This window comes from Pinus tabuliformis, chromosome 7 (genome assembly GCF_031772625.1).
Source record: "Pinus tabuliformis cultivar Carrire ecotype Pingquan chromosome 7, CPIR1, whole genome shotgun sequence".
Lineage (NCBI taxonomy): Eukaryota > Viridiplantae > Streptophyta > Pinopsida > Pinales > Pinaceae > Pinus > Pinus tabuliformis.
This window is the reverse complement of record NC_142293.1, coordinates 1,456,291,366-1,456,314,458: the sequence shown is the minus strand read 5'-3', so window position 1 is coordinate 1,456,314,458 and position 23,093 is coordinate 1,456,291,366. Positions and strand designations below refer to the sequence as shown.

Below are 23,093 nucleotides of genomic sequence, written 5' to 3'. Positions count from 1 at the left end.
CAAATGACCCTCCATTCTCTTTAAATAGAGATCATGGACCAATCGGGTGTTAAGCCACGGATCAAGTGTCAGTAATACCGAGGAGAGAATGAACCGTCAGATCACTACATATCGTGTCCGTCGGATTGTAAGTTACAAAAAGTACATAGTAAAGAAACACACTTTACCTAACTCTACACTAGACCAAGTTATACTTAACTATTTCCTATGTGTCGAAATATCCTAACAATTTAGATGTCACGCATAACGAAAACAAATAACTAGCAACTGCAAGAAAACATTGGCTCAGAGATAAATATAATGTCAATTTTCAAGCGGTAAATATAAATTCAAATTTGCATGGCTGTATCTCGCATTCCATCAATTGTCCATCGTCTGTATTTCATATTAGACGCAGGCTACGTAGTATGCTAGTTTTCAAATTTGAGGTACGCAGTCGTCGGCCTGACAATAAGATTTCATGGCAAGTTGAATCTGGAAATTCAACAGCTTTTTCAAATTTCGAGATCGCAGTTGCTAGTCACACAATAATATTCATGTCAGAGTATAAAATCTAAACATCCAAAAAATCTAAGTGATTTGAATATTTTAAAAAGAGTGCAATCGATTTTTTGTCTTTTTAGGTTTTGAGTTTTTTATAAAGGAGTTGTCTATAATGCGACTTTTTGAAGATTCCGGTGACGGAATCCGGCTGACGAATTGAGGTCAAATCTTGATTTCTTGCAGTTAATTGCATATTTAGATTCAGCACCCTGAAAAACCCCTCAGAGGCTTTCATTGTGCAGAAACTAGCTATCAAACTTGCGATTCCAATAATTCCTGCCGGATTTCGACCGGAAAAATCCGCCGGAAAGACTTTCAAAAAGTCGCGTTATAGACAACTGCTTTTATAAATAGTTTCTATTTGATATATTATTAAAATTGTAGAGAGATCAGGAGCCCAAACCATATCCATCACATCGCTCGTGTTTCAAGGACATCGACTATGAAACACGACAGTGGTGTGGCACGCCTTGCAAGTTTTTGCAGTGGAGGTGTGTGACTTATAAGACTGTTGACACGCTACTCTCTATATCTTTCTGACTAACAGTGCCTTTCATTTCACTCTTATTTTGTCATTTGAATCTGCATCTGCTGCGCTTCACAAAGTAAAATCTTTTCATCGTTGTTCCATTTCTGGAATCCATGGGGCCATGGCAGTTTGTACCAGGGACTTCTGAGATCCAGGTAAGACACCTTTCTCGTATGATAATTGGGTGTTCTCTTGGCCTTCTATGTAATACCTATTTATTATCTTTGTAGAGTTGGTGGAAGCAAAGATACTGGAAATGGTACAGTACAGATCAAATTATGCAATGGGTAGAACTGAAAAGATAAAAAAGCGGTATCTGTTTATCTACCAATGTTTACATTTTTATCAAGAGATGAAAACAAAGACTCTGAATGGTGGGTAGAATTGGGAAGTAACACATGGTGTATGCCCGCTCTGAAAGTACTTACGTTTTCATGTTGATATTTAAAGGGAAGACCATGAATGGTGGTCATGATTTTAGTTGTCACTGAGTTTGAAAAAGACATGATCGTTCAAAACCTTTGTCTTAGTGAAAAGTATGAAAGAAATATTATTTCTGCAAACTATGTAATTTTAGGACTAGATTGGTATAGTAAAAACATTAGAAAACAGTGAACACATTAGAAAAAAAAAATAGTCTGACATGGTGGTCCAGTGATTTTGTTTCGTACGAGTTGAATCTCTTTGTAATTTGAACCTCAGGCGTTTTACTCTAAATTAAATTAATGCATAGAATTCATTGCCAATTTGTTTTTCTTTGCTAACTTTGCCACTTTATTTAAATTTAGAAGTTTTTTCCTATGTTGAATATAGTGTTTCAGAGCTTCATCTGCATGCTTTTCTAGTGTTTTTTTGAGAAGATATAACTTGTGAAGTATCTTTGTACAAAATGCTATGTTTATTCGATTCCTCTGCTATAAATACTTTACTTCAAATATTATGTTTCTTAGTGATTGCTATCTTTTATATTGTAATGATCCACCCACCAATCTGTACCCCATATTTTCCTATATGTACTTGTGCCTCATGCTTGATGATTTTGATCCAGAGATGAAGAATCTACTATTTCAATTTATGTTTTCGCTTTTCGTTATTTTCATGTTGAATCTAATGTTTCAAGTTTATTTGTGATTTTTAGATATTGACTTTAAGCTCTATCTGAGCCAATTTTCTGCATTTCGATCTTCCACCCGGAAATTTTGTTTGTAAAAATATTTTACATGAAACAATAAATGAACTCATGTATTTGTATATCACCATATTGGCATGAATTTGGTCATCAATAACCCCATAAACAATCTAACACCCAAATATATGTGCTTCCAGCTCGAGAAACTCTGGTTATTGAGTTTTTGACCTTACGTTCCTTAGGATGGTTCTAATCCCAATCAACATACTTGAAAATATGTACTTCCGAATTCTTGTACTGGAATGATGGTTTATGTATTATATTTTTACCCATTATTGTTTCTTCTGTGCATCATTAAGCCTTGAAGTCGTATTCAGTAAAATGACCGAGGTGTAGATCAACCTTTTTATGGTTATTGTAGTTCTCACAATCCAGTATCAAATTATAGTTTTGAAGCCTTCAAAATGTAGGTGACCCACTCAAGCAGAGGTTAAGTATCAGATTTCCTGCCTAAGTGCTCCATTCAACATTACCTGTAGTGTATATTCTCACATGCACCGTTTACACTATCGTGCGCCAATAATTTCTTAAATATATGTATTGTTCGTTAAGCACAACTCAAGATGAAAGTCATCCTCGTATAAGGAATTAATTACACATCTTATAGCCTATAACACATGTACACATGATTTTCAAGTGGTAGCTTACACCCAGAATTCGAGCACAGCACAATATAAAATATCATTTTGTAAGGACATTTATACAATTGCTATTACAGTGGGAAGCGAACAATTGACACTTACACAATTGTTATTGCTATTGCAGAGCGAAGTAGCTAAAACATACCTGACAAAGGGAAGCGATCTCCATAAAAAAGATAAATATCGTGCTACCAAGAGAAACAAGGGAAAAGTTAAAACATACTTATAAGTAAATTAGGATTTTGCCATAAGAACTTGCTTTGCCCATAAAACTGAGTAGTAATATTTACATGAGAGACTAATTTTTGTTCAGTGACTTGAAATTGAAGTGGAGTGCTTTTAGGATTTGTTATATGGGTGATTTTTTTTTTCCAACCTCTTTTTTCAGTAAGAAATTGTGGCCATGAGAATTCATAAATATGATAAATTGAAAACATAATTTAATAAAATAGAAAATAATTATAATGAATATTATTTTAAATTTATAATTCTAAATTTATATATTAAAGTGATTTTATATGGCATACCATGAAATACATGATGATGATAATTCATCACTTGTCCTATCAGTGACCACCAAAGCCATAAACGACAATATATCATGGGACTATTTTGATGGGGCTGCTCAAGAACATAAATGCAGAAATGTGGGGTATTTTGTTTGAAACTGAAAACCATATTTATTGCTTGCAATTGGGTTTGGGGACTGGCACAAATAATTTCGCTAAACTTATTACTTTTCGTCCCGGGCTCCACTTTGCACTTGCTCATGACTGCAGACATCTACAAATTTTTGGGATTCAAAAATCATTGTACACTTGTTCAACAATGCATCCACTTTTCATACACATTCACTCAGAAATATATTGGATGAAGCATTGCTTTTTAAATCCCAATTTGAATATATCTCTTGTCAACATATTTAGAGGGAATACAATGAGACTGCCACCAACTATCCAAGGATGCCATGCCGACCAACTATCCAAGGAAGCCACTGCCATAAAGGAACAACATGCCCTAATTTTGCAGTATATTTTTGTCTGAGTACATGATATAGTTTTTATTTGTATATATTATTAAGAAGTGTTTACAGTCCACCCAATAAGGGTTTTTTTGTACAAAACTAATTTTTTATGGCCATGGGCCCAACATATGCATATGGCAATCATGCATTTACAACAAGTAATTTTCTTTACTAATAGAAAATTGCGTTTTTCCCCGGAAAAAAAATAAAATAAAAACAAACAAAAAATAAAAAATAAAAATTAAAGTGATTTTATATGGTTATAAGAATATGAAAAAATTGTAAAGGAATTAATTGATATATATATATATATATATATTAAGTTTGATCGTGTATTATTATTATTATCCAATTTTAAGGTCACTGCCAAGTGAGACACTAAATTGGTGCATAAGACCCCCTTGTTTGTGGGACAGGGGACTTGTTTAAAGTGATTTTATATGGTTATAAAAATATGAAAAAATTGTCAATGAATTAATTGTTTCGTTTGTTTGTTTGTTTTGTTATATAAGTTTGATTGTGCATTATTTTTATTATTATCCAATTTTAAGGTCACGACCAAGCTAGACACTAAATTGGTGTATAAGACCCCCTTGTTTGTGGGACAAGGGACCACTCCACTCAACGATTTTGACTACTAAATCTACGAAAACATGCATACTCTACTCCCTCTAGTTTTTGAACTTGTGACCTCTTAGAAGGAAACACATGCTCTTAATCATTATGTGAAATTATTATTTAAAAGTAAAAATTTAAAAATTTGGAAATGCACATTAACCTCTAAAATTTGAAAATGCAATTTTGAAAAATAAACTTTGAAGATTTAAGAAAAACATTGAAGATTCAACGAAAACATCAAAAAATAAACCTCCAAAGAAAACATCAATTATAAAAAATAATTTTTGAAAAAAAAAAAAAAAAACATAAATCTAAAACACATTTTAATTATATTTTTCATTTTAATCACAAAAATATTTGAACTTTTTCTCCTTACTTTATATATATATATTTTTTGTAAGCTAAGGTAAAATTCTATTACTGAAATTGAAAACTATGTACATATACATATTGCCACCCGCCCAACAGGGAAACCGGGTGACCTCCTAAAAATATATAACCGCCATCCAAAAGAAATAGAAGTTCAGTTCATCAAACCAGACTAAATATCCCGCTAATCTATCCAAAAACATACTATTAAACGCTGGAGATAGATCCATACTGTTCAACACTGTTAACATTAAACTACTACTATCTGGAAAAGACACAAAAAAACTCCATGTAAAAACCTTTTGATGTCTTCAACTGCTGTGGCTACGGATGCATGGCATCATTCTTTACTGCATTTGCTGCATTTTCTGTCTTCACCGCTATTCCATTCTCTTTCAACAACTGTATGAGCTGATCCATTTTCCTGTCCTGCATTAGAAGGGTCATTTGTATATTTTTCAATTCTCTTTTGAACATTGGCATTCCCTGTGCAAGCTCAACCATTTCTACTGCTACTTGCTCCAGGGCCTTAGCAAGTAAACGCTTCATTCCCCAATATACATGCAGGGACTGCTTATAGAGGGACATCCGCCCTCTTGTATGTCCAGGGTCAGGTAAAAAGGTCTCCCAATCAGCCATCTCTGGATCAGATTGATCTTGCAGAGCCTCTTCTTCTAACTTATCTATTATCCTGCGGATTTTGTAATTAGTTTCCTTGGTATAAGCGGCCTCTGCATCCTGTAATTTCTGTCGCATATCCTTCTTGGCCCGACCGCGAACACCACATCCTGAGCCCTCCTGAGAACCACGATTCTCTCCTCGCCCTGCATACCGCCCTCTGCCCCTAACACCTCCGCGACCCCTTCTCCCTCGACCGCGCCCTCTCCTTCCTTCGTCTTCCTCGTCATCATTCTCAGAATCTATCTCCGTGTCTTCCTTGGCCTCCTCTGGAACCGAATGCCGCATCCACCTACCAACTTTTCCGCCGGAGGACTGGCGTGGAGTATCCTCTGCAAGAAACTCACGAATATCTACTTCCGGCTCGTCCGAGTCTTCAGGGATATCTAGGTAAATGGGAGGGAGGGATTCATCCACCACCTGCTTCCCTTTCTCTGTCATCGTGGCTCCCTGACTGCGAGTTCGCCTACCTTCAGTTTGGTTGAGAGTAGTGTCCATACTGGTACGCAATAAGTTTGATATCCGATACCACCGGTTCACCCCCCACTGCTTCCACACCAACCAACCGCCTTCACACTCTGGTCTCGTAAACAAAACGATGTTACGCAACCAGGCAAATATCCTTTGCAAACAAGTCTCCCACGGCTTCCTCAGTGACAGCAATCCTCCTTCCAACTCTGAGCTTGTAAACAGGACAACTATAAACCTTACTTCCAATCGCCTAGCTGCAGGAATGAAATTTACCTCGCTGCAGCTATTATCATACCACCTCCTAAATAGATCATGCAGCATAAGAACCTCGCTCGGCCACCTTCCCACGTTCTTATTAATTATTCCCCAAACCGGCTCATTATTACACGTTTCATAGCCCAAATCCTGATGTGATGCGCTCCCTGCCCTCCTGACGCCACCGCTCTCCCACCTCAGTACCTGCCCTGCATTCAGCCTTGGGATGAGCATGCCTTCGCATGCCTGGATATATTCATGCCGCCCATTTAAATTTTCAATACATCTATTCATTAGACTTCTTATGTCATCATAAATGCAGTTGTCATATTCGTTCGAAATCATCAGGAGAAGGCAGTTAAGCGGTCCTATCCTCCCCTCTCGCCTCATGATTATCCTGGCGTAATATGGCTGCCAGGTCATGCCATCTCAGCTCCTCCTGTAATGCCACCCAGCTTCCATCCAATACACAATGCGAACCGCCACATGCCCAATTTGCCAAATAATCAGCCGCTCTATTACCTCGTCGCAGAACATGGGTGATTGTAATATAGTCAATCCTCCGCATTTGGTCTTCAATATCCTGAATAATTGCAGCCGTCCTCCAGCTCTTCGCTACATGGTCCCAGGCTTTACCCCCCTGTAATTTCCGCAACATATCAATGACAATTTGGGAGTCACCTTCAATATCTAGGTTTCGATAACCATTCCTCGCAGCAATTCGAATACCATGATAAATTCCCCAGAGTTCTGCCTCATTATTTGACATTTCACCACCCCATTCAGCATATACCCAGCGTGAGATGCCCCCACTATCTCGGAAAATACCACCCCATCCTGCATCCCCAGGATTGCCCTTTGATGCACCATCAAAGGATAATTTAATGCAGTTGTCTGTTGGGAACCTAAAACGATTTGGGCTCTGTATACTAACTCGACTACGCTTATCAGTATTAGGATATAGCATTGTATAGTCAATGCTCAGTTGGCGTAAAATTCGTTGCTCATCCAAGTTTAATTGCCAATCCTCCTCCCGCCATGGTTCAGACAAGATCGTCTCTTTAATCGAACGGCAAACCGCGTCCCATATGCTGGCTACATGGCAGCTTCGATCTTTAAAAATGCGTCGATTACGTTCCTTCCACACCTCCCAAATTACGAAACCAAGCGCCAAACTCCATATCCTCCTCACCAGTTTGCTATGGAAATTACCTGTTCCCCATTGTAAAATGGTATTTCTTAGACTATGAGGATCCCTATTGACCTGCCCGAAGAGAACTCGCAGCTCTTCCCACAAACTTTGAGTATACAAACACCTATTCAGCAAGTGTTCCTGGTTCTCAATATCATTATTACAAAGATAACACCGCGATGGACCAATCATCCCGCGTTTCTGCATATGATCCCACGTCAAGATCCTTTCTCTACACACTAACCATGCAAACATAGTTACTTTGGGCCACCATTTACCTTCCCAAAGTTTTTTCCAATCCACCTGGTCCTCCTGTCGATCCTCTCTAGTGAGCCAATAATAAGCTTCTTTAACTGTGAACATACCTTGCATGGCCTTACCCCAACGAAGAATATCACTGCCTGGACGTATCTTGATTTTCCTGGAGTCTAATTCTCTGATAAACAGTGTTTGAGTCTCAGGACTGATTCTCTGATGCCATTCCGTCGGGTGTTTCCATATCCTCCACAACTCATTCGGATCAGCCGGTCTCCAGTAATCCTTAACATATTCGAGACCCGCCTGTTGCGCACCTACTTGAAGGTCATGAAAATGTGGATTACTTTGCAACTTCTCACGTTGTTGCCATCCATCCGCCCAAAACCTTGCTAGATTACCTTCCCGAATTTCCCAGAACGCAAACTCCCGAACTAAATCTTTGTTGCTTCTTGCTAGCTCCCAGATTTGGGATCCTCTTGGAGTTTCATGTACCCGGACGCGGCCTTCCACTGAGCCTGGCATGTTGTATTTTTGATTCCAGATACGTTTCCATATATCCACACCCCCCTGCACCCATCTCCACCAGAGCTTCGCCCCTAAAGCCTTATTCACTATTTCCAAATCCCGAACACCCAGGCCTCCTTCCTCTTTCCACCGGATTACCTGCTGCCATGAAACTAAAGTCCATTTTCTTTGCTGTGTTGGACCCCCCCAAAGAAATTTACCAAAGATTTGTCGTAATTTACAGAACACTCCCTTAGGGGCAGGCATGATTGACAATGGGTATATAGGAATGGATAATAACACTGATTTTAAAAGGACCACTCGACTTGCTAAATTCAACAATCTGAACGACCAGTTATGTAATCTTTGCTGGATCCTATCAATCAAATTTTGCCAATTGTTTATGCGCTTAGAATTACTATCTAACTGAATACCTAGGTATTTTGTCGGTAAAGCTCCCTGTCTAAAACCTAACACGCGAGTTAAATGGGCTTTTACAACTGCAGGAGAATTGAAAATAAAAGTACACGATTTATCATTGTTAACTGCCATACCTGAAGCTGTCATAAAAACTTCCAAGATATTTTTAAATCCCCTTACCTCTCGAAGTGAAGCTTCACCAAACAACATCAAGTCATCAACGAACTGCTGATGAGTGATGATTAAATTTGACCCCCATAATCTCAGACCTTTGATTCTACGGTCCCTGACCTGCTGCTTAATTTTCCTGCTCAAGCCTTCCATTGCTAAAATGAACAGAAATGGTGAGATTGGATCCCCTTGCCTGATACCCCTAGTGGCATTAAACGTATCAGTAGGTATCCCATTGAGCAATATTGAGAAGTTCGGAGTAGAGACCAAACTACTTATCCAAGCAATCCATCTGCTTTCAAACCCAAAAGCCTGAAGAACGGCGCGTAGATAATCCCAATTCAAACGATCATATGCCTTTGATAAATCAAGCTTCATAAGCATCCCTTTCTTCTTCTGCTGTTTTAAAGAGTGTATAACTTCCTGTGATACCACTATACCATCCAGGATTTGCCTGCCTTCCACAAAACCAGTCTGTTCAGGCGCAATCAAATTAGGTAGGAGAGGTTTCAGCCGTTTCGCGATCACTGACGATATTATCTTATATATTACGTTGCAGAGGGCAATGGGTCTGAAACCCTGTGGTTCTTCAGATGCATTACTCTTAGGAATCAAAGTGAAAAAGGTTGAGTTAATACCTGGCCAGACTTGCTGTCTGAACCTTGATTCCTCCACTGCTTCCACTATGTCTTTCCCTATAAAGTGCCAGCTCGCCTGGAAGAATTCAATCGTATATCCATCCGGCCCTGGGGCCTTATTCTTTGCCATGTTCATCACAACTTCCTCTACCTCTTCCATAGTGACTACCCGCATTAGTGCCTTATTCTGGTCTACTGTTATGATCCTTGGTATATCACTACAGATAGTAGTAATAGCCTCTGCTCTATCCCTTTGAGTTTCCGTGAGCACCCCCTTAAAATAATCCACTAGAGTCCTTGCAATACCAACCTGCTCTACCTCTCTTTCACCCTCCGCATTCCTGATAGAGAAAATTCGATTCCTCTGTCTATGTTGAATCATGGCTTGATGGAAAAATTTTGTATTCCGTTCGCCTGCTCTTAACCATCGAACCCTTGATTTTTGTTGCCACAAAATCTCCTCTTGTTTGCGTCGTTCCTCCAACTGGCTAAGAATCCGTCCTTCCTCCCTACTATTATCTTCATCTCTGCCTTCCAATATTATCTTCTGCTGAATATCTTCCATTGCGCCTTCCAGCCGTTGTTTAGCTTCCAAAATGTTCCCAAATTCCTTCCGATTCCATGCCTTGATTCGCTGTTTTAATTCCTTTAGCTTCAACTGAAGAGTATGCATTCTCCCTTTCCCTCTACTAGTACATTGATTCCACCAGGTTTCCATGTTTTGAATGAATTGTGGATCCCTTAGCCAAAAAGATTCAAAACGAAAAGGTCTGTTCCCTTTGATCTGCTTAATATCTACCTCCAATTGAATGGGCCAATGATCTGAACCAATACTAGGCAGAATTTTCGCTTCAATAAACACATCTCTATTCAAAATTTGCTCTGATAACAAAAATCGATCCAAACGAGAGGCAATCTGGCTCTGCCCACCGCGGCGATTATTCCAAGTATGTACACCATTTATTGTTTGGATGTCTACTAATCCTAGATCCTTTATCACGTCATTAAACTCTTCCATACTCGGATCATCTCTCCTTACCCCTCCTCTCTTCTCCCCTAGATGCCGAATTAAATTGAAATCCCCCCCTATCAACCATGGGAGATTCGGAATGAGAAGTCTCATAGTACGTAAGTTCCTCAGAAAATCCTTCCTATCACTACGATTATGAGGGCCATAGACCCCAGTAAACAAAATTCTTTCCCCCATCCCAACAAGTCTAAACCTGCCTGAAAGAATTCTAGGGAAGGAAAGCCAATGCTCGAAAATTACCTCCTCAGGATTCCACAAAACAGCCAATCCCCCTGCTGTCGCTGTTGCATCTAAGGCCATAACCTCATATCCGAGCTTCATTTTCTTGACAATTGCTTCCATCTGTTGACCAGTCACCTTCGTTTCCTGAACTACCATAATACTTGGCTTGTCTTTTTGCATTCGATCCTTCAAGTATCTCTGTTTCCCCTGACTATTAAGTCCACGGATATTCCAACTTACAACAATCATTTAAAACTTTCGAGGAGTCTGAAGAAATACCTCAGACAGAGGTATCACCCGGCCAGAATTAACCAGAGTCTCGCCCACTGCTTGAATGGATTCAGTCAATGTTCGTCGACCTTTTTTCCTACCGGTCTTACCATCAAGAATTGGGGAATCCTGATTATCAGTCACCGACCTGGATTCCAAACATCCAGCCATCTTCTCCTTATATCGTTGAAAGGTTTCCTTGTATAATTGTTTCTCAGTGTCTGGTATGAACCGCTCGTCCAATTTTTTCCAATCCGTAAGCAGTTTCTTCATAATTATTTCTTCCTCTGTTCCACCCTCTTTAACACCTTCCTTCCCCTTCGTGGATTGATCTGAATGTTTATTATTTTTAACCTTCTCCTCTCCTTCCGGCTCGCGACTAGGGCTTCGACTTTTCCTCTTTCCATCCTTAATTATTTCCATCGGCGCACTCACATTACCCTCCTGGTTCGATACAATTGAATTGATTTCATTACGGTCTTTCCCCTGATTTCCTTCGTCCTGTGTATGAAGAACATTAAATTGATTTTGACTCGCTGGAATGACATTCCTTTCCTTACTTTATATATATATATATATATAATTTTATTTTTATTTTTAAAATTGTATTCATTAAATTGGGAAAACACTTGAAATTAAATTTCATTTTTATCATTTAATATATATATATATATATATATATATATATATATTCACACAAAGCAAACAATATCACAATTTCATGTAAGATTGCATTTTTTTCCTATACTTATTTTTTAATATACTAAAATTTAAATCTCAATCTATATAAAATTTGAGATAATATAATTTTGATCATGGAAACTTAAAATCATTTATTGTTTTGAGAGGCACTCTAGAATCTATTATTGAAGATATGTTTTAGTGCTCTATTTTGTTCAGTAAACAATTTGACTTGACCAAATTACATCAAAATAAAAATAAAACTAAAACTAAAACTAAAATTAATAATTAAAATACAATTGAGATAAAATAATGAATTTACTATTTACAGTTTTTAGGTTCCACGTTTTTATGGATTGGTACAAATTGGTAAGTAAATTGTGTCAAACCATTTTTTTTGTTTTTGAGCTCCACGTTTATATTGTAACAAAACACCCACCCATGGTAATTCTCACAATCACAAACTTGATAATTTTCAAGGCTATTATGACCTACAAAACTCCTAGTTATGGTATACCTAGTGTGGGTAATTTTGTACAGACATATATTTTTTTATGGCTACACTCCAGCTTAATTTTCAAGGCTATTATGAACACCTACAAAACTCCTAGTTACTATACACCTAGTGTGGGTAATTTGTACAGACATATATTTTTTGATGGCTACACCCCAACTTACTGCATATGCCGAAAAGACATCTACAACATGTAATTTTCTTAATTAATAGAATTTTTTCCCCGAGGAATTATATATGTGCAATCAACATAGCTCAATTCTCTACGAGATTTTCATCGACCTAATTTCAACCTCTTTTTTAATGCAATTTGTATAGGTATTTGAAGAATGACTACGTGGGTGAAGATTAACATGTTGGAAGTTGAAGAACCAGAGGATATGATGGAGTTTTCAGCAAAATACTTAACATGATGGGGACCAAGTTGCAGTCATAACATATTGTCAACTTGAAGATTTTATAAGCGGAGAAGATTTGAATGAATGTGCACCAACTCAACTTCTTTTTCAATCCTATCAAAGTAAAAAAGTAGAGGATATCAAACAAGCATGTTTTCCAAGAGTACGTGTTATGCGAGTATTTATATATTTTTTCAATATGCATAAATGTTATATTTAATTTGTTGTAAATTTATTACATATAGTATTGGTGTGTATATGGTCCAGAGTCTAAAAAGAGAATTATGAGTGCATCCTTTGATCAAAAGAAAAAAACGCAATTGACATGAAAGTAATAAAGTTGATTTCTAATGTCACTCCATTGTGCGACGACTTCAACTTATACTGGATGATGATGTAATAATATATATTGCATGTAGGCATATTGATAAGTCCAATGTTGTTTGCCTTGGAAAATACGCAATTGGTAGGCCTGTGAGATTCAATTATGTGGCACATTTAACAAGGGATATGTGATATAGTGTCCAATATTTCATTCAAAGACGCTTTAATGTAACAATGATATGAAACAAGTTCATCTCTGATGTGAATGATGGATTTGGTGAGTTATACACATGGAAGTCTCGAGATACTTACATGACAATACAAGCTATATTAAAAATTTACAATGAATACCATAAGGCTAGAGTATGTTATTGATACCCTATGATATTTAACATAACATGTGTTCATAGGCTCACAATTTATTCATGATTTGCAAGACAAGAACATTGAAATAACATTGACTATTCATGATTTGCAAGATAACAACATTGACTAAAGAACAACAACCATTGGAATATTCAAAGATAAATATGTCGAATAGATGTGTTTCCCAACACTATTCTTTGGAGATCCATGTGGCGATGACATTAAACAATGATTTTGTTACAAAGAAATAGTCCAATGTGAATTAATACATTACAGTGGTGACTTTTCATATCACATCACATCACAAATTTGTTCTTCAAAATAATGCTAATAATCATTCCAAAAGTCATTTCATGCATTAGGCCACATCAAGGAAATAAAACTACAAGGAAGAGAGTTATTAGCAAAGGATATTATGTACAAGACCAATTTATAATGATTAGTAAAAAGTCACATTGGGTACATAGATTTGAAGCACATAAGGATTTCTTCTAACTACCTAAACCAAATGAAGAAACATATATTTGTAATGAAACAACAATGTGGCCCTCCAACTTTCTTAGTTTCGTTCACAAGTGCAAAACATTGTTGGAGTCTTCTAGTAGAGACACTAATTGAATTTTGTAGGAAGGACGAAGTAACTTGTACATGTTACTATAGACATAAGATAGATGCCATAAAACAATTGATCTATCAAGATGATAAATTATTTGGAAAAATATTAGATTACTACTTTGTAACTGAGTTTCAAAATAGAGGGAGCGAACATGAACATGAACATGGTCTTCTATGGATAGAAAATGCTCCAATATACGAATTATACAGTAACTAAAAAATTGAAAATTGCTTGTACACATATTTAACTTGTAAAACATATCACATTCATGCATAGTTTGCAAAAATACATGAACACCATTACACCAAAAGTTGTAAAAATACAAAGTGTCACATTGTAGGTACAATTTCTTAGTGCCACCAATCAAAAGGAGAACAATTCTCTAACCCTTTAGTCCAATATATAAGCCAATAAATTAAAAATTAATGCTATTGCATAGTACCCTAGAACAATGGCATTATGAGAAGTCAACTACTTTCAAAGAGTTCTTGGATGAATTGCATTAAGCAAAAATTGATTATATCAAAGTAATAGAAAGTACATGGAAAAAACTAATGGTATTCTTGGAACAAAAACCATCACAAATATGGAACAAAAGCTTTGCAAACAATATGCCACATTTATGGAGTGCAAAAATTGATACTCAATATGTGCTCAATGCATATGTTGCAATGTCATATTGTAGTTCATATATGACCAAAGTTGATAAATCAGTGACATCTGCATTCAAAGGATATTACAAGAACATGAAAAGGGAAAAATCAATGTTATTCAAATGATATGTTCACTAGGAAATTCCTTAATCTTTAAATTTCAGCTTAGCAAGCATTCCATATAACACTCTCCCTACCATTGAATCATAGTTCGTGAGAATGCAACTTTATAAACACACCTCCATTGGGTGAACATGCACTTATCCTTAAACCATCAATTTTACTAAAACAATAACTTGACAACTTTGAAGATGTTATGTAAATTTCAATCATTGACTACTATATAAACAAGAGTCATGCTATTAAGCATATCTGTTTGGATGAATTTGTGTCAAAGTGTAAGAAAATGGCACACCAATATCAAAAAGGAAAAAACTAAGAGTAATAAATTAATCAAATACAAAAAACACATTGACTTGAAAACTATTACAAAGAAAAACCTTTTCTATATGTCCCGTTTCAAAAGAATGAAAGCACACTAAAGCAACACTTGCAAATGTGGAAAAGTGCATACATGTTACAGGAGCATACACTGTAAGGAGCAATTTTGATATGTTCACATATAATATCAACCCAACATGGGGTAATTTGAAAGAAACAATTCAAGAAATTGACAATATCCCTATAGATTTTATTGATACAATAGAAAAAATTTAGAGATCCAAACCATCTTGATAAAAAGTATGACCAAGATAAATATTTGTAATCAATCCAATTCCATGACAAAAAATGGCATCTTAAAATCAGGGTTCAACTGACAAAACATCCATTTATGCTTAACAATCAAGAATGCTACAAAATTAGAAGAATGCCTAATAGAGAACAACAAGCAATTATCAATGACATTTCAATGAAAAAAGGATGAACACAGAGAAGCCACTCTACTTATTTCTTATTGGAGGAGTTGGTACTCGGAAACATTTTACAATGAAATTCATATTTCAAATACTCGTGTGAATTTATGATGCACATTACACTACAACTCCTTTTAAACCAAAGGGATTGATACTGGCATATACAGGTGATATTGCACATAATGTAGGTGGAGTAACAGTTCATTTTGCATTTCTAATGCCTTTCAATAAGTCTAGTTTCCTTCCACTTGACAATGAAGTCCTAAACACCCTCACAAAATTTTACCAAGAATTCGTAGAAGTTTTTATTGATGAAGTTTCTTTGATTGGGAGTCATTTTCTATATTACATGGATGATCAACACAAGAATATTAAGCATGTTCAAACATTTTTTTTTCAAAAGCATTGACATCATATTTTGTAGCGATTTATAGCAGGCATAATCTATACAGGATTCACTAATATTTGAACAACTCATAATGAGAAAGCAACCAATAACATGTGACTTTTTGCAAAAACATCTAAAGTACTACAAATTTCGCACTACATTGTATCGGATAAATGAAAAATTAATCGCCATTTTGAATAGGATGCATACAAATAATACAAAAAAAAGATGATTTGCATTACATGAAATTGTATTCAAAATGCACTTAATGACCCCACCTTTCCTTGTCTATTTTTTAGGAATAACAATGTTGCATTGCAAAAGAAAATTTTATCTACCATTCCCTGTGATGAAATTGTAATTGATGAAATTCATGATGAAGAAGAAAACCATGGCAGCATACCTTGTCATGCACATAACAGTTCCTTCACAAATCTTGCTAAAACTAAACATGCTACTTGAAATATATTCAAACAACTATGACTCACAAGATGGTCTTACCAATGGTTTGGGTGGTATCATTAAAGCATACACAAAATTAGATAAATTTGATGTAATATGGATTAGATTCCATGATCCAAGCATTGGAAGATGACAAGCTCAAAATTTTGCTTCTTTATGTAGCCAAAGAATTTGTCAAGATTGGACTCTGATACTGTACACAACAAAAACAAGATATTTGAAAATTAGAAAACAATTTGTAGTTCAGTTGGCATGTGCACATGAAATACATAGGTCACAAGGTTTAACACTAGAAAATGTTGCATTTGATTCTTCAGGAATACAATGATACAAATTAATATACAAAACTTTGTCCCGTGTAAGAAAGATATGATCATTGTATTTGCCAAGCCCACTTAAGAAAGAAAACTTCAAAATTAAACACAAAATTGCTTTGGAAATAGAACATATACAAAAAAATGCAAAGAGGAAACTAGACTACAATAATCCATGCATTGAAAAAGATCTATATAACTCAACTTTTTCTCTAAACACACGTAATTTACAAACACATGTTGAGGATTTGCTACATGACTATAGTCTACTGCAATTTAACATCCCATGCTTATAAGAAAAATATTTTAAACAACCCATCTTACTACAAAATATTGAACCATTCAATTGCATACCAAATTATAGTAAACATAGTTTACTCATGTCAAAAAACATATAAATATTATTTAGGAACATATGCACATTGCAGAGAAAAATGTAGAATCTACAATAGAAATGATGATTATTCATGACATGCATATTGAAATTTTTAATTTATATGTTGCACCATATGCAATATTGACCAATACATAATGCGCTCTTGCAAAAGCACTATGCAATATACCCTCAAATTGAACAATAGTCATTTAGAAGATTTCAACATTTATATGCTCCAATGCAATGACAAAACAAGCAAACTAAAATGCCACATGTACAATTAAAACCTTCACTTTCTTTTGGACAAAAATAACAACTCACCAACATCAATAATCTATCATATATGGTCAAACATAACTTGTAGTTTTAAAATCTTCACACTATATACATATTGGACAGATCATGACACTATTTGTCTCATAATCAATCATAATTATGCAAAAGAACCATAATACACATGAGACTACTTTCATGGCTTTGTCAGTGAATAATGTCAAATCCACACAATCATTTCATTTGATATAAAGCACAAGAATGGTGAGTATTACTATCAATGTTAATTTTACTTTGTTTCTGAATAAGTCACCAATGCTTATATTCTAGTTTCTCAACAATGTCACAGATACCACATAGATATTTCCAAGAAGAAAACATATGGTTGCCTTTACATAGAGATGTTTGCTTCCTTTTACTTAACAATTCAATTATTTTTATTTGAACCACTTTGCCTTGTGCAATTATATTACTTTATGCAATGGATCAAAGGTGCAAAGTCATCTCATGAAAACAAACAAACATAGCCAAGTTCATTTATTGCATTCGATTCAATATTTCCTTCCTATATGTGTGTGTGTGTGTGTGTGTATCTATTCCTTTGTCTTTATGTCTATGTTGCAAGATATATATGCATATATGTACTATCTCTATATGTGTCTTTTATGTCTGTGTGTCTTTGCGTTTATTGTTGTGTTACAGCACCAGATTGAACCAATTTGTTGTCTTCATAGACTTTGCTACATCTAATTACTCCTTCTCGATGCCCTATCGCTGCTTCCTTAACTAAGTCTTGTCTTTATATGTATTTAGCTCATAGTTTCCACTTGTTCTAACTCATATACTCACTAAAATCATTATTTATGTTTCTATACTTGTAATATTGATGTTGCTTGTGCCTGATCTTACAACTTTGAAGAACAACCAAACATAAAAACAACTAGAAACACCAATTGCAACATAATAAAAGAGGTAAGTGCATTTGAAACGAACTGTCATAGCCTTTATTATCACATGTAATTTATAGTCATCAACATTGTGTCTTAGTTCATGTCTATCTATTTCTTTGTCTCTATGTCTATGTTGCAAGATATATATGCATATATGTATTATCTCTATCTGTGTCTTCTATGTCTATGTCTGTCTTTGTGTTTATTATTGTGTTACAACACAAGATTGAACCATTTTCTTGTATTCATAGATTTTGCTACATCTAAGTACTCCTTTTCCATGCCCTATAGCTACTTGCTTAACTAAGTCTTGTCTTTATATTTATTTAACTCATAGTTTCCACTTGTTCTAACTCATATACTCACTAAACTCATTATTTATGTTTCTATAATTGTACTATTGATGTTGCCTGTGCCTAATCTTACAACTTTGAAGAACAACCAAACATAAAAAAAAAATTTAGAAACACCAATTACAACCTAATCAAAGAGGTAAGTGCATTTGAAACGAACTGTCATAGAATTTATTATTATATGTAATTTATAGTCATCAAAATTGTGTCTTAGTTCTAACTTTGGCATTTTTCTCACCGACATCGCCCATACATAGATTGAAAACATCATCACTAGTTCAAATTTCAATTGAAGAATTAAACATTCGGAAAGCTAGAAAGTTGTTCAATGGATATGTCATGGTTATGCATCGTATGTATCTTGATAGAACGCACAAAACACAATAAATATTATGTGAAAATTTGATAGATTTTGTGATAATCACATTGACCGTGCCAATCGAGCTCATGGAAGAGTATCAACAAAAACTGTCACCAGGAAAATGAATATCAATTACAAATTTTCAAATTCTTCTTAAAACAAACAATGATTGTGGTGATTGTGATTGGATCCTATTGCTAACTCAATCAAGTATTGTATAGTACATACCACTAGTTTGTAAATACTACAAATTAATTCCAAATACAACTGATCCATAAATTGTCGTGGATCTTCCACTAGACAATCTATCACAACATATTTGATAATATTAGATTAAAAATATGATATTTTGAACTATTACAATTTTATTAAACTTTAAGATCTGTATATTTAACTCTAATGATGAAAATTATGCATAAAAATATAGAACGACAAAATAAGCGCACACATACAAATCGTGTAACCAATAAAAAAACCTAAAACGACGCCATATGCCGCCAACGGTTACCATTTTAATACGTCGATGTCAAAATAGTTAGAACTGGGGGAGGGTCACAGTTTTGACCCCTGGACCTCTACCCCCAAATTTTCAACTTAACTATTACGCCAAGCGGGCTCTCATTGTTATGTCTGCCCCAAAATATCATATCTAAACCGACATTCATATTCATTCGCCAATGGAGGAACGTCGAGTCGAGGCCGAGTGGAGCTAAGAGCCATCACAACTGATTTGATAATATTATATTAAAAATTTGAGATTCTAAACTATTACAATTTTATTAAACTTTAAGATTATATATTTAACTCTAATTAGTGCATGCATGCGAATGAAAATTATGCAGAAAAATAGAGAACGACAAAATAAGCGAACACACTAGTACAAAATGGATAATTAGTTACTAAAACAACGACTAAAATTTGCATATAAACGATAATTTTTTCAGTTGGTGACCAATAGTAACTAATTTACAGTATCTTATAACACAACCAACTTTTAGTCATTTTTAACTTAGTCATTAATTGGTTGTCTCAACTATATCATCTAGTAGTATATTTAGTCATAAATTGAATCATTAATTTAGTCATTAATTTCCACAATTAATGACCAAATATAAAAAAAATATATATTACTATATGATCATCTGAGAAAACCAATTAATGACCAAATAAATATGACCAAAATGTTGGTCATGTTATAAGATACTGTAAATTAACTACTAATAGTCATATATATACAAATTTCAGTCGTTGTTTGAAACCAATTAAATATGACTAAATTTTTGTCGTGTTATAAGATACTATAAATTAGCTACTAATAGTCGTATATATGAAAAATTTAGTTGTCATTTGTAGTCACAAATTAATCATTTGCAGTAGTCATTTATATTTTTTTTGGTAGTTTCATATTCATTATATAAACAACCTTCACTTTCTTTTGGACACAAATAACAATGCACCAACATCAATCATCAATCATTTATGGTCAAACATAATTTGTAGCTATAAAATCTTCAGACTAGATACCATTGGATAGATCATGACACTATTTGTCTCATAATCAACCATAATATTGCAAAAGAACCATAATACACATGAAACTACTTCCATGCCTTTTTTAGTGAATAATGTCAAATCTACACAATCATTTCCTTTTAATACAAAGCATAGGAATGGTGAGTATTACTATCAATGTTAATTTTACTTTGTTTCTGAATAAGTTACCAATGCTTATATTCTAGTTTCTCAACAATGTCATAGATAACACATAGATCTTTCCAAGAAGAAAACATCTAGTTGCTTTTACATATAGGAATTTGCTTCCTTTTACTTAACAATTATATTATTTTGACTTGAACCGTTATGCCTTGTGCAGCTATATTACTTTCTACAATGAATCAAAGGTGCAAAGTCATCTCATGGAAACAAACAAACATAGCCAAGTTCATTTATTGCATTTGATTCAATATTTCCTTCCTACATATATATACATTTATGTCTATGTTTATTTGTTTCTTTGTCTCTATGTATATGTTGCAAGATATATATGCATATATGTATTATCTCTATTTGTGTCCTCTATGTCTATGTGTGTCTTTGTGTTTATTTTTGTGTTACAACACAAGATTGAACCATTTTCTTGTATTCATAGATTCAACTACATCTAATTAGTCCTTTGCCATGATCTATAACTATTTCTTTAACTACATCTTGTCTTCAATATATATATAACTCATAGTTTCCACTTGTTCTAACTCATATACTCACTAAACTCATTATTTATTTTTATACACTTGTAATATATATGTTGCGTGTGCCTGATCTTAAAACTTTGAAGAACAAACAAACATAAAAAACAATTAGAAACACCAATTTCAACAAAATCAAAGAGGTAAGTGTATTTGAAAGGAACTGTCATAGACTTTATTGTCAAATGTAATTTATATTCATCAACATTGTGTCTTATTTTTAATTTTGTCTTTTGTCACACTGACGTCATCCATACACAGATTGAAAGCATCATCACCAGTTCCAATTTCAATTGAAGAATTAAACATTCACAAAGTTGGAAAGTTGTTCAATGGATATGTTATGGTTAATTTTTGTTTAACAACAAAGAGTAATATGTTGTTATTAATCTACGCCCATTCGCGGGAAAGAACCGAGAGGATTACAGTTGGAGTACATTTCCAACCTTGGGCATCAATGTTTGTAGGCAATTCGTCCAGGCCTAATTTCCTTCCAAAACTACAAAAAACAGCATAGTTATTACATGATTACTACTATATGCCTTGAAGAACTATCTTAAAAGAAAAATACATTTGTATTTAATCATAAAAAAATAGACACAAGAAGCTAGTATATCTTTTCAACCTTTTCTTTTCAATAACAGTCCAAACAACAGTCCAAACAAACAAAACAAAGTTTTCTTTCACACTGTCCAAACAAAATTACTCCCAGTGGAACATAGTTTTCTTTCACATTGTCCAAACAAAATTACTCCATGTGGAAGTCCACGTACTAAGATTTGGTGTTATGTAGAGTGCAACATTAAAATAATAATAAATGATTTAAACTCATTCCAAAATCAACTATTGGTAAAATGACCAAAGATACCAGTGTATAAAATGTTTAATAATATCTTCTTTCAAAAATTATTCTAGACTAATATTTTGACAAAAATAAAAAATATTTAAACTACATAATGCAAATGGATAAATCACAAAATCTCATTTGCCAAGAATGCATATAAAAATTACCAAGGTTATAACAAAATACCAATGTTATAAAAGATTACCAAGATTAACCTGTTTGAGAAAATATTCGAGACCAACACTTAAGCAAAGATATATATTTTTCTTTTATACAAAACGAATAAGCGTTATATTTCAAAGAATACTTTATTTTATGCAAAAAGAATAAATGTTATATTTCAAGAGGACTTTCTTTCCTACAAAAAGAATAAGTGTTATATTTCAAGGAAAACATAAAGCAGGAACAATGTACCTAGTGCCATCAAAACAATGACTACTAAACTCTGAAATAAGACTTTTGAGGAAAGCTATTATTAGATAAAAGATAAATATATAACCTTAAAGGAAACCAACTGAGACAAGGAGGATATCAAAGAATAGGAATATGAACATCATCTCTTCCAATTATAGTTTACATGACATGGTTTGTTTGTTTGTCTTTTTTACTCAAGTGAATTAGAAGCTTAAATTGTAATCCTTTTTTTTCTTCCCCAACAAAAATTAACAAAGTAGTAACTCTTCCTCAACATATGCTTTCATAAACAGAAATGTAAAATAGAGAAGCGAGTCACAAATTGAAAATAAGAACAATACACTTATAATGGATAGAAGATATAGAGACTACAATTAACACTACCATGTTGTCGGTTCACAACCCATTTAAATGAAGAATTACTAATTAGAGCCGCTATTCACCCATCAGTTAAAATAAAAACATATTCTTGCAGTTTTGTAATTTCAACATATGTATAACCAAAAGAAATAAATGGTAAACCATTGACTATGTTAAGAAGGTTTAGAACAAAAAGGATTATTTTAAAGGTAAACTAGCTACATCTTCATCCAATAAAGGTTAATTAAAGAAAAATATAACAAG

General features: G+C 34.3%; 1 pseudogene; it reads left to right on the top strand.

The window, feature by feature from the left end:
- The first annotated feature begins 985 nt into the window (after window positions 1-985).
- The window catches only part of LOC149253232 (uncharacterized), a 141,978-nt pseudogene continuing 119,870 nt past the window's right edge, over window positions 986-23,093 (top strand).